Below are 9,636 nucleotides of genomic sequence, written 5' to 3'. Positions count from 1 at the left end.
CTGAATTATATAGAATCAACATTAATAGAAGTTTTCGATGACACTTCGTTTATCTATTTATCGGGACACTTAACGCACGTTGCTTTTATTGTCTTGCTACCACAAAAGGCTGCCTCATATCAAATTTCAAACGGAGTTGATGAGCGCACGAGACATCGCAAATCTGATAAATGTATATCGCCTCCGACAACAAAAGATCGGATTGCAGAAGTGCAATCGAATCCGCATGCAGTCCTCGGAAGCTCCAGGCGCCAGCTGCCGATCCTGTATCAAATACCACACAGATAATAAAGGATTCTTTAATACGAAAAACGTTAAGCGATTCGGAGGCATGTTCGAAATGTTTTTACGCTAAATCAAATTCAAACAGAGAGATTCTGTTGTAAGTTATACCGACCTCGCTTTAAGTAATCACATTGAAATTCTCCTTAGCATTTCATACAGCCGAGTATTATGGGTGATGTAACGCAAGTATACCTACCGTTTTCGGTTTATTACGTAGGAAGTTGAGAACGTAACAGACTCAACCAGTAAGTATTGTTACATTCATAAATATGAATTAAATATTTTATACTGACATTTAAACAAATATTAATAATTTAGTACGCAATTATTTTTGAATAATACGTCCCTCCGTCCTATTCCACGACATGATAGACAAATTATTTTATCAACGGCCGTCAAACGGATCGAGCGTGATTGTATATTTATTTATAGGAAGATCATGACAAATTTTACTTAATCACTTAAATGTCACACTGCTGGGCAAAAATGTCTTATCCAGGAAAGATTAGATCTATTTTACCAAGATTTAGAACTTATTCCACTAAGGTACTCCAATTTGGGATGGTGGATACACATGTGGCATGTAGCACCTGGTCCGCGAAATATTTTGCCTTCATCACCGAGCACGAGATTAATCATAAATTTAACGGTGCTTGCCTGAGTGTGAACTCGCAATCATCGTTTGAGATTCAGTTGTTCTAAACAACTGGGTCATCTCGGCTTTATTCGACTCTTAATTAAATTATAAAAACCTTAAAAGCAATTAGTTAATGTGCTTATTGTTCCTATACATACCTAACTTCATCATCTAGGTAGGTAACATGATCTCGTACTTACTCTTTTATTTAACTTGCTCTAATATATATGTAACAAATTATTGAAGTTATTTTTATTATAATCTAATTGACTGACAATAGTAGGAGACGAGGTGATCAGCCATTTTAACCTTCCACCACAAACCGGAAACTTGCGTCTATAATTATAATATCATGAAACAAAGTACAACAAAATGTCTACCTACTACTAGTTGACATAGTCGATAAATTAATACTAGATACCTAGTTATATTTACGTGTACGGTAAAGGTAAAGGGTAATTAATTGGTTTATTGGCGCAAAGGTTGTATCGTCGCCGCTGTATTAATGTAATATTGTAGCCTACATTATGTAAAGAGAGTTAAGAAAACTTTGATTAATAAACTACTCGATAAAATATTATATAGAAGATAAAAAGGGTGGAATTAGTAGTCGTTAATTATTTAAGAAGGATAAAAACTAATAATTCAATTGTGCTTAATTACCTGCATTACTGGATTGTAGGATAAGAGTAACTGGTAAATTTCTTGCCGGTTGTTCTCGGTAGAATCTAAATTCCTTCAATTTAATTTAATCATGTACAATGATGACCCAAAAGTGCTCGCCAGAGCCTACTTAAATGAAGTATATTTTAATATTGGTGCGTAAACTAATAATAATCTAAATAGAAAATATTTTTCTATTAATTTTCAGGATACAATACAAGCCTATATCGTGGAAAGGTTACTGACCATTGTGTTTAATGTACTTAAACTTCATAAACCATTTTGGAAATGTACTCCTTTAGTTTTAACGAGACCGCGGGAGAGCTTGTGTTAATAATATTATTACTTTAGTATAGTTCGATCGAACTGAAGTGCTTCTTCTGGCAGACATTTGATGGTTTAAACAAAAGTATAAATATAGGTAGAAATAAAGCGTATATAAAAAGGTCATGAAAATTCATTTTATTTTTAATGGCGCGTTAATTACGTCTAGAAAAATGAGTTTTTGATGCTCCCTTATTTAAGTGTATAGCGATCATTCAACTTGTGTAATTGTAAACACGAATATTAACGTTTATTATAAGTAATAATTATTTCCTTTATCTGTTATACATTTTCATAAAGGTGAACGTTAAAGTTTAAGCCAAGATAAATAGTACCATGAGCATTAAATTTATCTATTAATGATATAATTTCAAAAAAATGTTATTAATTTGATAAAACACGCACACAAAGTTGGTAAGTTCGTGTGCCCGCGCAATCTGTTAGAACAAGTGCACTGACACAACGTTTTCGTTTATTTCTCGGAACTGAGTTTATTCTCAGCGTGACGTCAGCTTCTCCAAGCCACTTCCTTATCCTACTATGCTTATATCTGAACATTATTCGTTTTAGATATAAATTATTGTGTTAAAGCTCTTTATTACTATTACAAATCCGAAAGTTACTTGTTCTGTCTTTTACATCATCACGATTAAACCGCTCAACCGATAAGCACCTAGGTATACTTATAATTTACATAGATGGTGAGAAGTCACAGAGAACAATTAGTATTTAGCAATGGCATGAATAGTTTTATATTACATACATTAGGGATACAAAAAAAAATAGTCTATGTAGCTAAACACGACAGATGCAGGAACAATAGGGCGCTGCGGGATGTCCACGGTTATGACGCCTCATTGACTTCGCAATTGACGTACATTCACACTGCATTATTATTTCTACCCTTCGAGGGTCCGAAACAAATAAAAACCACTTCATTCAAGGTATTGCATGGTAATATTGAATGAAACTAATCAATGTTGGCCCTATCTATATTTTGTATCCAACTTAATCTATTTAGTACATACCAGCCTGCTCACGCCTCGTCATCGTGTCGTCCCGCCCACTGTCCGATCATACCATGAAATAGACACAAAAATAATAAACTAGTAAATATTGACTGAAAAAGTTAAAAGCCTCGTCGAGCCCTGATTGGAACCATATGACATCGATGAGCGATGAAATAAATTAAAAAACAATCACTAGATCATTTAAGTAAACACAAAAAAAGTTAAAGCCTTGATGCCACGAAACATTTGCTCCCGAAAGCGTCGCGTTGTCGATAAAAAAGTTAGAGTAACGTGTTCTAGCTAAACTTTTACTGTTTGTCGTTAAGGAAGCGAACATAAACGTTCACGTTTTTGTTTCAAGGGCTCAGATATTCTCAGCGTGGGAAAGCTCAGTGAGGTCAGGTGGTAGCACATGTGGTTCTCTTCTGTTTATGGAGTTTAAAAATAATATTTAATAAAATGTAGGTGCCGTACAGACATCTGAGTACGTCTTTGCGGGGGATAATACGTTTTACACCTATCGCACGCCCGGTGGTCCGTAAACAATAACAACGCATTATTTTATCTTCTGCATTCTAACCATTGTGTAAAATTGAATCACAAAATGATATTTGTGGATTTATCGTTGTAATGTTAAGTAATTATATTTCCTCGATAGAAATTCGTGTTATACTTATTAAATTTTTAGACAGACATGTATATGACAGGATCTGTCGAAAATTAAAAGGCGCTTTTAAAATGTATAAGCCGCAACTTTTTTTTTTGCTGCAACGATGCACTCGTGGAAGCCATATAACGTTGCTTACATAATTTTACGAAACTTTTATGGAAAAATCAATTCATGTGATGAGCTGAGAAAAAACTTGCTAAACAAAAACTAAGTCCCTGCTCTGAGGCACCGCCCAGTGCTAGCTCCTGTTCGATACACGAGCCCGTGGGATGAAATGATAATGGGCAAGAATTGGCAACGTGGGTGTCCGGCTTGCTTACGTATTATCCAGAACTTTTTTATACTTTCATGATGCGTGCGCTTCTTAAATTCATCGATGCATTATAATACTTGTTTTGTGAATGAAAGACAGGACAAGCACACCATAGCCGCGGGTATGTTATTGCTATTGATAAGTAGAGACGCGTGTTACAGATGTCAATGTAAATCCACGCTGTTTAAAGTAACAGTTGTGAAGTTTACTTAGAAAAGTTGTTTTATAACAAAATTGCGAAGAGCTTGAAGCATTATTAAGCCAAAAAAACCGTTGGTTCTTTAATTTGCTATTATAAGTAGTCGTAGCACAAGTAATGTGCCGTGAAATCTATCACAACAGCGACACGGAAGTTAATTATTCATGTATAGCTACATAGGTACTTGTGTTTACTACTGCAGTAGCTTACGTCATATAATAACATCAAGTATATACTATAAATATTTTATATAGTTATATATCAGAAATGTAGCCTACTTAGTGTGTGTATGTGTGTATATCGATTTATGTAGTTAATTACCTTTTGCTAGATTTTCAACCAATTAACCAAACATTTTCATACGATTTATTTTATTCAAGTTATACGTGTTGAGTAATGGATTTAGTTGTAATACGATTATTTCAAAAATCCCTTATAAATAAATTGGTTTTAAGTTAAGAAAATATGCGTTTTGTGTATACATATGTAATACATACATTTCATAAAGATACTGAAATTACATAAATAATTTCGTTTTATCAATGTAATTATGTAACAGTTATGTCGAGTGAGTCATTGCTTCAGTATCAGGGTCATGATAGGGAAATACTGGTCTTAGGAAATCCTATCTTGCAAGTTATGCTAGGAAATATAAATAATTATTCTACACGTACTGGTTATTTTTTTTTGTATTCATTTTATAATCAATTTAACAATCAACTCACAAATAAAGTAAACAGGTGTTAGATTATTATATAACAATAACTATAGGACTTACAGGATCTGTGTATCGCCATGCTGTTCCTTATTTGTTTTTACCCTATTTATTATATTATCTGTGATTTATTTTGTAAAAAAAAACTTATACATAAACCGAACACTGAAATCTTTGTACACAAATAACAACGTTACTTTAATACCAATAATTTAAAACTACAACGGGTACACGTTTATACTTGAAAAATAATTTATTTTCGTATTTTATCATGTGATATATTTTTCTTGAATAAATGCCGAATATTTTTTTAACATGAAATAAACTATAGGTAGTAATAATATTCGTATTTAATATACAAATGTTAATTTTTAAGGCAGTTTTAATAGCATGATTAATTTGAATTTTGAATTTCGGTTTATTTACAAGAGATGCGGAAGCACGCAGTTGACATCAAAGGGCCTATTTGAAGTTTAGGTCAAGAACAACAAGCGAACATCCTTCACACTATTACGGAAACCCTCGTAAAGGTTTCATAAAATACTAAAAGTAACGTATTGTACGAATTCATATTCAAATGCGCGATAGCTACAGTCCATTTTATAAAATCAAGTTTGTAAGGTTAACGTCTAATTGTAAAATGTATTAGCCCTTAAATATGTCATAAAAAATGAATTCTGCGAAATATACAAAATAACTCAATCATTGTAATAATTAGTACATAAGAAAAACTCCATTTAAAGGCTGAATATCCGACTTTTTTATTGATTACTTTATCAATAAAAAACTCGTATTCAGTAAGTTTTAGGTACATACTACGGTCTGTTTTCCTCCTTTGTGATTTTTTGTAATTAATTTGAAAAATAATGTTTTTTTATTGCAACTTTTATATCGTGCTAGAAAAAGCAAATAATATTTTATATTAACACATGAAGTATTTTTCTTCTGTAATATAATCTACTATGCAAGATTGGTATATATTTTTCTATATAATCAATACCGTTGTTATAAAGTGGCATTTTATAGATAAAACAAAACTAAATACTCGTATTTCAATTGACAAATAGTTATCTTAGTTACATCAGATCTATAATGGTTTTATAAGTAGCACGTAACATTGTATCGTGGAGAAAGCACGGCCTTGGCAGTGAAGCGTGCTCAGCCGGGCGCGTCGTGCCGTCGCGCAACGACCGCGCCCGCGCAGCAAGCTTAGTATTTGATACACTAAACTGTTTAACAGAACTGTAGAAATTGTTGTTTTAGTAACTTAGTGATTAATGTAAATAGCTATATAAGGTAAGCTTGGTGTTATTTAAACTAGCAACTCTGAATAACGTGTACATGTTAATATGATAACTACCTACTCTATACTCTACTCTAACTACTATAGTCAGTAGCTATGGCTAATATGGCTAGCATATTCCAAATTGTGATGTTCCGCATGCCATTTATTTATCTAGGTTATTAATACAAATTCTACTTTATTTTTTTATTCGTTACAAATAATGCTTGTCTTTTTCAAAGTACGCGTTAACCAAATCAAAATATGTAAGTCGAAGTCATCAATCAATTTATTTTCAGTGGATAGAAAAAAATTCATGGTTCAAATCTTTGTCATTTTTTTTTAAATTTCCACGTGCTTAATTTGCATAATTAATTCATTTCGTTCTCGGCGGTGAAGGAACAATCGGAAGTAAACTGCGTATTTTGGATAAAACTCTACCACATGTGCATCCAACACGTACTGGAGCGTGGTGGAATTTCGCCTTAGGAGGAGGGGTTTTTAACTGGCATGGACTTTTACAGACTTTTATTTTCATTAAGATCTAACATCACCAAACACAGCGTCGCAGTAAAAATATCTAAGAGTAATGATTTAATAGATCTCGCTGTGTAATTGTGTTCTTGTAACGCGCGAGTTTTCACGCATACAACACTTTCATTGTCATTGAACTTGGAAAGCGGGGATGCGCTCATTGTTATTAGATAGCTGAGAATGCACTCTCGCTGCGTAACCTGCTATGATCATAAGCTATTTACACGCAATATAAAATGAAACAGATGCCATTGTATGCGTTATAAATAGAAAATAAGCTACTGCTTCAATATGGTAATATATACCGTTATATTCTCGGTATTTTATCGAAGTTATCTAACACTTTCAGGGACAGCACACTTTGCTGGCCAAGAAAGTGATAAAGAATATGAAATTAAATGGTACGCTAACCCGATCTTTCTTTATTCTTATGTTTTACATTTTTCAATTTGTCAATAACGGACCTTTATATACGACAATAAAGTTTAATATGAAACCTTAATAAATATTGTGGATAATAATACACACTTTGATTTGCTTAATTAATGTAGGTACGTTGTAAGGCTTCGGGTGACAGAGTACGGGTCGCCCTCTCGGTGGGAACGTGTAGGCGTTTGGGCGCACTTGACGCTTCAGCGACCACGAAAACTGTTATCCTGAGGTTTAAAAATACCTCGAGACGCACATTTTTAATATAAAATCAAAGTACGATAACATGAAAATCGTGTCAATAATATATTTGCCAATAATTGCCGCACAATATCTATGAAAATTTAACATTTATATGAAATGCAATAATTGATGTTTAAGATGTAGATTCGTATTGAATAACTAATATGGTTTTTGTACTAATGATTTTGATAACTGTATTAAGATGTGTTATTAAAATAAAGCTATTTTTACTCTTTAAAAATTTTAATTAAGTATATAACTATTTCAATTTTATGCAGACGTATCTGAGTAAGTACTATTTAGTGAACGGACAAATAATTGTAACTGCCAAGAAGTAATTATATCATTGTAAAAATGTCATCTCGTAGTTGTAAATATTGTCAGTGTAACTAAGAGCCATAACAATATATGATTCTTGTTTGGCAACGTAAACGTTTCTTGATGGCTGAGTGAGATAAAATAAACGAATTCAATATAGTTATCTATAAATAATTATAATATACATAATTCTCTAAAGATATTCTTAACCTTAAATCAGTGCTTATTGAAGAAAGGCTCGGGAACCACGCTCCATTGGTCGCAGTTAGGTACGCCATCCTTTCCACGGAACCAGAACACCATCTGACGTTTATGAACAATATAGTTATTTATATTTTAGTTCTTTACCTAATTTTATATTTTAGTTCTTTACCTAATTTTATATTTTAAAAAAAATTACACTTTTACATTATTTACATACATTTTTTACAATTTTTTTAACATCGTTTTATTTCTTTTTTGTGAAAACACTGTTAAGTATTTTAAATACATGCCGAGTCACAAATATGTTTTATGATATGAAATATGTTTTTATTATGTAACAAATAATGTATTTACATATAAAAAAATCTTTATCTTTATGTTGTATTTTATAATAGGCACTTGTGTTCACCTTTGTTCAATTGATTCGTAAAAAGTTATAAAATACTAGTTATATTCGTTCATGCCGAAGTGATTTAAAATAAAAAATAGGTTACATAATATCACTTTCAATCAAATGAAATGAGTATTTTAAAAAAAAACTTATAAAAGTGGTTTCCGCACAGCTCAAGATTAACGCGGCGCTGAGGTAATTAATCATCAACCTTGACAATCTCTTATCGCTCAGGAAAATACTCAGGAAATTACTCAATAACTACGTACTTATACTAGAAATTTTGTACGAATAACAACAATCTGTAAAAACTTACATTTCCTTTGCGGTTTAATACACTCTTTACTATAAAAAATATTTATTGTATGTAAATCAGTAAACTTTTCAAGAGGGTTAAAAATAATTGCAGTTCTTAGATAATATCAATAAGCATACAGATGCTTACAAAGGTAAGCTAACATTGTACATGGTAAATTCCATTAAATTTTTCCGCAACAGTTAAATTTATTGCTTATATTTATTATCTATGAGACGGTAATCACAATCGTTGGCAGTAGGAGGCAAAGGAAGTGAGCGGACGAGGCCTTGACATTTCCCGCCAAGCAACGTAGACATAGCTGATACGAGGAAGTGGGAGGCAGCTCCTTTACTCCTAGCCTAGCCTTCCATCCTTTGTCACTAAAATGTAAGCAACTGACACCAAGCTTTTAAAACAAGATTTAATGAAATTAAAAGTAAAAGTAGTGAATGTAGCAGTGCACATATTATATTATAGTATTATGTGTGTTTAATGTTCCCTTATATAATTGTCAGGTAATTTGAAACAATATATTTATACAGAAACATATACATTGCATTTTTAATGTTACATAAGTTAGAATAAAAAACTACCAATATACCTAGAATACGAACCAGTATATAAGAGCAAGTGATTGCGGTATCGTAAGGAAGGGTAATTTCATACGTCCAATGACGTCTCAATAACAAAATAAAAAGTCAATACGGCATACATACAGATGAGTGCACTTATGCACACAATATGCCCGCAGACCACAACTACTTAAATCGGAACGGATATGTGATGAAGAGATGACAAAACCCCTTTTGAGACCTTTATTACTTGGCTTTGGCACACAAACACGGCAATAAAAAACTGACCGAGATCCGGCTTCCTAATGTTTAAATTACTTTAATTTAGGAAGAAGGTAAAATATAACCTTCAACTTTTTTGTTATTTTGTATATAACGCTTTATTTTGTTTATAAGTTTACAATTCAATTTAATCTTTTAATTTAATTACTACGTTATTGAAATGATAATGGAAAGTCTAACCATCACCGTTTTTTTTAAATATATTGGGTATGATGTCTTACCAGTAGCGCCATCTCGTGTCGAATAGGATATATTTATACAAGTTAT

The 9,636-nt window shown here is 32.2% G+C and overlaps 1 long non-coding RNA gene across 1 annotated transcript; it reads right to left on the bottom strand.

The window, feature by feature from the left end:
• Positions 1-7,777: 7,777 nt before the first annotated feature.
• LOC126768273 (uncharacterized) lies at positions 7,778-8,194 on the bottom strand. The gene is made up of 2 exons (XR_007669228.1): positions 8,044-8,194; positions 7,778-7,925 (listed from the first exon to the last, which is right to left on the bottom strand). It is a non-coding gene; the product is annotated as an uncharacterized LOC126768273 (long non-coding RNA).
• Positions 8,195-9,636: the final 1,442 nt, after the last annotated feature.

Source organism: Nymphalis io, chromosome 4 (assembly GCF_905147045.1).
Source record: "Nymphalis io chromosome 4, ilAglIoxx1.1, whole genome shotgun sequence".
In the NCBI taxonomy this organism is placed as follows: Eukaryota; Metazoa; Arthropoda; class Insecta; order Lepidoptera; family Nymphalidae; genus Nymphalis; species Nymphalis io.
Note: the sequence above shows the minus strand (reverse complement) of the source record. Positions and strands in the feature narration are given on the sequence as shown.